This window comes from Saccopteryx bilineata, chromosome 6 (assembly GCF_036850765.1).
Source record: "Saccopteryx bilineata isolate mSacBil1 chromosome 6, mSacBil1_pri_phased_curated, whole genome shotgun sequence".
In the NCBI taxonomy this organism is placed as follows: Eukaryota; Metazoa; Chordata; class Mammalia; order Chiroptera; family Emballonuridae; genus Saccopteryx; species Saccopteryx bilineata.
In genome coordinates this window covers 34,290,804-34,299,455 of record NC_089495.1, presented here as the reverse complement: position 1 = coordinate 34,299,455, position 8,652 = coordinate 34,290,804, and positions in this window count along the sequence as shown.

Sequence of the window (8,652 nt, the reverse complement as noted above, 5' to 3'; positions counted from 1 at the left end):
ATACCTAAAAAATGCTGAGAGCAAACTACCATGGATTTTGAATCATAAACTCAGAAAACCTTTGTTTTAAGAATAAAGCAGAAATAAAGACACTTTTAAGATAAAAAGAAAAAACAACTTGGAATTTATTCCACTACATTTCACAAAAGGAACTTGTAAGCGATCTTTAGAAAATAAAGAAAAACAAAAACCTGCTGTGGGAACATAGTGTAAGAGGTAAGAAGGAATGATTAAACAAACAAAGAAAGAAATGGTAAATGTGTGTGTGCATGTGTATACTTAAAGCAGATATTATCTGTATGAGATAATAATGTCTAATTTGATGGGTTAAAAAAAAAGATGAAATGCTGTACAACAGCATATAAATTGGAAAGAGCAGTCACAAGCAAATGTTCTAAAGTTTTTAATGACCCTGGGAGAGAACATTATAATTACCTTTAGATTAAATATGTATGACAGTCCTGACTGGTGATTCAGTGGACAGAGCATTGACCCAGCTTATAGACGTCCTGGGTTCGATTTCTTGTCAGGGCACATGGGAGAAGCAACCATCTGCTTCTCACCCCCTCCTGCTTTCCCTTCTCTGTCTTTTCTCCTCCCTCAGCCAGTGGCTCAATTGATTCCAGCATGGCCGTGGGCATTGAGGAGAGCTCAGTTGGTCAGAGTATGTCAGCCTCAGGCACTATAAATAGCTCGATATTTAAGTATCAGCCCCAGATGGAATTGCTGAGTGGATCCCAGTTGGGGCACATGTGGGAATCTGCCTCATTATCTCCCATCTTACCATCTAAAAAAATATATATTATATATATATATATGAATAATTAACAGTCTGAAAATACCAAGTATTGGCAAGATTGTGGAGTTACAGGAAGTTTTAAATGTGCTTTGAAAATGTGGCATTATTTTAGTAAAGTGAAATATGTATACATTACAACCCAGCAGTTCCACTCAGGTGTGTATTGTAAAAAACCTCATGTACATATGTGTAGAAACAGGAATGTTTTTAGCAGCATAGTTCATAATATTAAAAACTAGAAATAACCCTATATTAGTTTGTTAGGGCTGCATTACAATATACCATTGGAAGGCTTAAACAACAGAAATTTATTTTCTCACACTTTGGAGGTTAGAAGTCAGAGTTCAAGGTTTCTTCTGAGGCCTCTCTCTTCTTGGCTTGCAGGTGGCCACCTTCTTGCTGTGTCTTTACCCGGTTCTTCTTTTGTTCATCACATCCTGGTGTCTTTTTGTGCCCAGATATGCTTTTCCTTAGAAGAATACCTGTCATAACGTATCAGAACCTATTCTAAGGGCCTCATTTTAACTTTATTATCTCATTAAAGATTCTGTCTCCAAATCTGGTCACATTCCAAGGTACTGGGGTCTAGGGCTTCAATATATTAATTTGGGAGAACACAATTTATATCATATTCAGCCCAAATATGTAACAACAAGAAAATAAATAGAGTTTGGAATAATTACTCAAAAAATAATATACAGCAGTAATGTGAATGATAACAACATTTGTTGATATGAATAATGTTGACTAGAAAAAGCAAGTAATAAAAGACTAACTCCATTACAATGCCTTTTTTTTTTTTTGTATTTTTCTGAAGTTGGAAACGGAGAGGCAGTCAAACAGACTCCTGCATGCGCCTGACTGGGATCCACCTGGCATGCCCACCAGGGGGTGATGCTCCACCCATCTGGGGCATTGCTCTGCTGCAACCAGAGCCATTCTAGCACCTGAGGCAGAGGCCATAGAGCCATCCCCAGTGCCCGGGCCAACTTTGCTCCAATGGAGCCTTGGCTGCAGGAGAGGAAGAGAGAGACAGAGAGGAAGGAGAGGGGGAGGGGTGGAGAAGCAAATGGGCGCTTCTCCTGTGTGCCCTGGACGGGAATCGAATCTGGGACTCCTGCACGCCAGGCCAACATTCTACCACTGAGCCAACTGGCCAGAGCCCATTTTTTACATAAGAAAAGAAAAGCAAAACTAAAAGAATATAATTTAGGGATATATACACGTGATATCACTAATTTTAAAAGTCAAAGGAATGATAAATATAAAATTTAATATCATAAATTTTTTAATTATTTTTTGGGAGGAGCAGGGGGATGGAACTTAGGAGAAGGCCACAGTATTGATAATGTCCTAATTCATACATAAGTTGGGTTGTGGGCATTTAATGAATCATTGTTTATATGTATTTATATCATCATGTATATAATATTCATATATATAATATAAATGTATATAATTATTTATACATATCCTTTTGTATATATCCAATATTACCTAATAATATTAAGTACTAAAAAAAACTCTTAAGCAGACAGAGGGAAAGGGGATGATAGGATGGGATGAGAGCCAAAAAGCAAATCCTGGAGGGAAAGGGGGAGGGCATTGTGGGGAGGGGGATGGGGGGATGTACTGGGGAACACAGGGTAGGGGAGAACGTATTCGGGGGGACACTAGAATCTATGTAAACACAATAAATTAAAATAAATTTCATGTTAATAAAAAACAAAAACAAAAAACTCTCTTCCTTGGCCGATGGTGGCACAGTGGATAAAGCACTGACATAGAACGCTGAGGTCCCTAGTTCAACCCCCCCCCCCCCAAGGATGTGGCTCTGAGCGTGGGCTCATCAGTGTGGAATTGCTGATCATCCACACGATCCCAAAGCTTGACAACTTGAGCCCAAAGGTTGCTGGCATGAAAAGCCCAAGGTCACTGGCTTGAGCAAGGAGACGCTAGGTTGGCCATGGTAAAGGCACGTACAAGAAGCAATTGATGTATAACTAAAGTGAAAGTAATTTACGAGTTGATGCTTCTCACACTCTCTCTCTCTCTCTCTTCCTGTCTCTCTCTCACCCTCTTTCTCTCTCTCTCTCTCTCTCTTTCTCTCTCAAAAAACCCTCTTATGATAACATGTATCATCTAAATCTATTTGGAAACAGCTGCTAATTCATTTATAGTATTTCATAGTTGTCCTAATTGTTTTGTTATATTCTTAGAATAATTTAGTGAAGAGTTTAGAACAGTGGTTCTCAACCTGTGGGTCACGACCCCGGCGAGGGTCGAACGACCAAAACACAGGGGTCGCCTAAAGCCATCGGAAAATACATATTTATTATACAATACATTTTTAAATAAAATATGTATTTTCATTTTCCGGAAGCCATCGGAAAATACATATTTATTATACAATACATTTTTAAATAAAATATGTATTTTCATTTTCCGGAAGCCATCGGAAAATACATATTTATTATACAATACATTTTTAAATAAAATATGTATTTTCATTTTCCGATGGCTTTAGGTGACCCCTGTGTTTTGGTCGTTGGACCCTCGCCGGGGTCGTGACCCACAGGTTGAGAACCGCTGGTTTAGAATGATAAGAAGTCTGTGGAGATCAGAATGATGCTCTGGTACACGATTACCCATATATCAAACTCTCTTCCCTTCTTATGCAGTTCAAATACAGAGTGTGGCAAAAGTAGGCTTACAGTGGTTCAAATGGAAAATAATACAATAATAAATAATAATAAAAGAATAAGCTGGTTTTTGCATACTCATAACTGTAATAATTATAAACCTACTTTTGCCTCACCCTATATTTATGATTTTCTTCCATGCATAGCAATTGTATAGTCAGAATCTATTTTTTAATCTCCTTATCCTTGTTAATTAATTATTGTGATAGTATAATTATACTGATTACCTTTTCAGTTTTTTTTTTTATCACTTTTTTTACAGCTGGTTTCTCAGCCTCAGCACTATTGACAATTTGGGCCAGTAATTATTTGTGGTGGGAAACTGTCCTGTGCCAGTGTAAGATGTTTTAGCAGCATCCCTGGCCTTTACCACTAGATGTCAGTAGCACACCCCTACCCCCAACCCCCAGTCATGACAAGAAAAAATGTCTGCAGGCATTGCCAAATGTCCCTTAGGACAACATTCATCCCTGTTTCAGAACCATTGGTCTAGATCAGGGGTCTCAAACTCAACTCAGCATGTGGGCCGCAGAGCAAGATCACAGCTGTTCGGCGGGCCGCACTAGGTCTACAAAAGGCAACTGTTATGCAACACTTTTCTCACTGCAGTTGAAAACAAAAAAAAATCAGTACAACAAGCACAATCGTACATGCAGTTTACTCAGTGTCACAAAACGACCAGAAACTGTAGTTCGCATCACAACTGCTGTTAACTAAGCTAATATCTAGCTAGGATGCTAGAGAAATGAAAAATACAAGTAGGCCCCTAGGCTTACTTAATTTTATCCAAAATATTTTGAACTTCGTGGATTAGTCTGCGGGCCGCACAAAATTGTTCGGCGGGCCGCGAGTTTGAGACCCCTGGTCTAGATAGAGCAGGGGTCGGGAAACTTTTTGGCTGAAAGAGCCATGAACATCACATATTTTAAAATGTAATTCCATGAGAGCCATACAACGACCCATGTACCTTATGCATTATCCAATAAAAATTTAATGGTGTCCCAGAGGACAGCTCTGATTGGCTCCAGCCACCTGCAACCATGAACATGAGTGGTAGGAAATGAGTGGATTGTAATACATGAGAATGTTTTATATTTTTAACGTTGTTTTTTTTTTTTTTTTCATTTTTCTGAAGCTGGAAACAGGGAGAGACAGTCAGACAGACTCCCGCATGCGCCCGACCGGGATCCACCCGGCATGCCCACCATGGGGCAATGCTCTGCCCATCCTGGGCGTTGTCATGTTGTGACCAGAGCCACTCTAGCACCTGGGGCAGAGGCCACAGAGCCATCCCCAGCGCCCGGGCCATCTTTGCTCCAATGGAGCCTTGGCTGCGGGAGGGGAAGAGAGAGACAGAGAGGAAAGCGCAGCGGAGGGGTGGAGAAGCAAATGTGCGCTTCTCCTGTGTGCCCTGGCCGGGAATCAAACCCGGGTCCTCCGCACGCTAGGCCGACGCTCTACCGCTGAGCCAACCGGCCAGGGCACGTTTTTTTTTTTAATTAGAGATTTGTCTGCAAGCCAGATGCAGCCATCAAAAGAGCCACATCTGGCTTGTGAGCCATAGGTTCCTGACCCCTGAGATAGAGCATTCCTGATGCAAATAACACTAAGATATCCCACGCTGGAATTAATTTTTTCATATCTTACTCCACTTTCATTTCTTGCCAAATAAATCCATTTTGTTCCTTAATATCTTAGTGAGCCACAAAACAACGCTGACCACCGTATCACATTTAAACACTAGTAATAACAGAATTTTATTACTTTTTATTGTGTTTCACTTCACAAAAGAGCTGTGAATGTCAAGTGAAGAGAAAACACCTGAGTTTCTCTGTGTTGTCTTGGTAACAAAACTTAAATTTTCAACAGATGTGGACAAATCTATGCTTCAGTTTTTCCAATTATGTCATGGGACTGTAAAATATATGCAGAAACATTTTTTCTGTTTTTTCACATAAAGCTCTTTATATAGTTATAATAAATCCATATTTTTTTAAGATTTGATTTATTCACTTTAGAGGGTGAGAGAGAGGGAAAAAAGAGGGGAGGAGCAGGAAGCATCAACTCCCATATGTGCCTTGACCAATCAAACCTGGGGTTTTGAATGGGCAACCTCAGCATTCCAAGTCAATGCTTTATCCACTGCGCCACCACAGGTCAGGCTGAATCCATTTCCTAAAATGGATTTATCAGAAATGAAATTATTGGCTTGTGCCTGACCAGGTGGTGGCACAGTGAGTGGATAGGACATCAGACTGGAACACTGAGGACTTAAGCTTGAAACCCCAAGGTTGTCGACTTGAGCATGGACTCACTGACATGACTCCATGGTCTCTGGCTTGAAGCCCAAGGTCACTGGCTTGAGCCCAACGTCACTGGCTTAAGCCCAAGGTTGCTGGTTTGAGTAAGGGGTCACTGGCTGGGCTTGAGCTCCCTGGGCAAGGTACGAGAAGAAATCAATGAACAACTAAATTAATGCAACTATGAATTGATGCCTCTTATAACTCTCTGTTTCTGTCTCTCTCTCTCTCCTTCTCTCTCTCTGTCTCCCTGTCTCTCTCTCTCAAAAAAAAAAAAAAAAAAAAGACATTGAGATTGCAATGGTGATTGCATTAAACCTATTTATTGCTTTGGGTAATATGGCTATTTTTTTTTAACAATGTTGATTCTTCCAATCCATGAACCCAGAATATCCTCCCATTTCATTGTGTCTTTTTCAATCTCTTTTAATAATGCTTTGTAGTTTTCAGTACACAGGTCCTTCACATCATTTTTAAAGTTTATTCCTAAGTATTTTATTATTTTTGTTGTAATTGTAAAAGGAATTAATTTCATTGTTTCATTGTTGGGTATAGGAGAGCAGTAGATTCTTGTATATTAATTTTGTATCCTGCGACTTTACTGTATTTATTTATTGTTTCTAATGTTAATAGTTTTTGTTCTCTGATAAAGGATTGAATAAAGAGGACATGGTACATATATACAATGGAACAGCCATAAGAAAAGATGAAATACTGCCATTTGTGACAACATGGATGAACCTTAAAAATATTTTGCTGAGTGAAATAATCAGAAAAAACTAAGAATTATATGATTTCACTCATATGTAGGATATAAAACTGAGACTTATAGAAAATAGAATGGTAGTTATCAGAGGGAGGGACCAAATATATGGTGATGGAAGGTGGTTTGACTTTGAGTGACAGGCACATAATGCAATGTGTAGATCATGTGCCATGGAGATGTACACCTGACACCTGTGTGATCCTATGGAGCAATGTCACCCCATTAAATTTGGTTTTTAAATAGAATTTAATAAATGAATGTAAAAACAAATAAAATGAAAAGAATTTCTGAAAGCATAAAGGAAAAGATCAGCAAATGTGAGTGATTGCAACAGCAACAAAGGCAAAATTAAAGGCTAACAAACAGAAATATATAAAGATATAGTTCCAGCAAGTACAAAAGACAAAGGCAAATATCTTTGCTTCACAGAGTTATTCATATCAAACTCATTTTCCCTCATACCACCACTACCAAAAAAAAAAAAAAGCTTAACTCCTAAATTTTAGAGGAAGGCCTAGAGATGTATATACCAAACCAGTCCCAGGGGAATAAGATTAGGAGATGTAGTGAAGGAGAAGAGGTTCTGTTTTTATGTGAATTGTATATTGTTTTAATTTTATAACAAGCATATCTTACTCTTGTTATAAAACACATTTTTTAAGATAGAATGCAACATCACAACAGATAAACAATTCATTAAAAAAGGAAATAATACTAGACTAGTAAACTTAGGTAAATGGTTAAACTGTCATTAAAAATGAACAAATTAAATGCACACTGTCACTTCACTTCTATCAAATTATAAAAAAGTAGGAAACATAATTACCAGTGTTGTTATATAATGATTATGAGATTATGAATTGGCACAACCCTTTGGTAAAGCAATTTGAAAATATAGTCAAGAGCTCTAAAACCATTCATTACCTTGAGCCAATAATTTCAGGTCTGGTAGATTCATTCTTAGAAATAAGCCATTTTAAAGAAATAAGCCATCTAAAAAATAATACATAAAGAGCTTTATAGGAAAAAGTAATAATGCTAAAAGTCTGACAACATGGAAATAGTTAAATGACTTATATACAGGCATTCAATGAAGTATTAGACAACCAATAAAAGGATACTTTGAAAAGATATTAAAGAATATATAGCAACACAGAAAAAAATTATAACTCAGAATTCCAAACTAGTTATATATACGATTATAATTACATGCTTTTTAAAATGTCTATACACAAAAGGAAAGAAAGCATTAGAAATGAATATTACAAATGTTATCCCCAAAATGGTTGTGTTATCATGCATGGAAGCTCCTACCACAGGGCTGGCATGCAGGGAGTGTTAAATAAAGAGTAGCCATTATTATTGCTCTTAAAATAATTATTAATAGACTACATATTTTTTTATTTAATGAACATGTATTACATTAAAATAAAAACTATTTTGAAAAACATTAAAACTATTAGTGGTGGTGACTCTGGGTAATAGAATTGTGGATAGTTTATATATATTTTTTTGCTTTTTTTCCTGAATTTCATACAAGAAACACATGTTGCTCATATAAGTTTTAAAGGATTTAGTTTTTTCATTTTTAACAAATATATTTAACATGCAGGTTTTACTGATCTGAATACATTGCTGTCCTTAAATTCACTCTGAGCCAATTTACTGAATCATATTTTACTACAATATGTTGATATTGGTCAAGATAAGTATTCTAGAAAGAGAGGTTTACACTTTTTTACACTATATTATCCTGGAAAGTTTTACATCCTTATACTAAACATATAAATATATTATTGCCTGTATACTTTTTAAAATAATTTAAAAGAAAACTTGAAGAAAAACCAAAAACCTCTTCCTTCTCAGATTATACTCAGAGCATGTAATACTATTGCTAAAAAGTTAATTCAGCAACTACTGTATTCAATTAGTAATCTCAGATACATAGATTTTTAGGGTGCCAATGACTGTATTTGGAAAGTAGTTCATGGAAGGTAGTTGAGAAAAAGAGAGAAAAGCCAAGTAGCCAGTTATTTCTTCCGTTTGTTGTCTTGGTAACTAAGGCAGCTGTGTGAACTGTTTTCT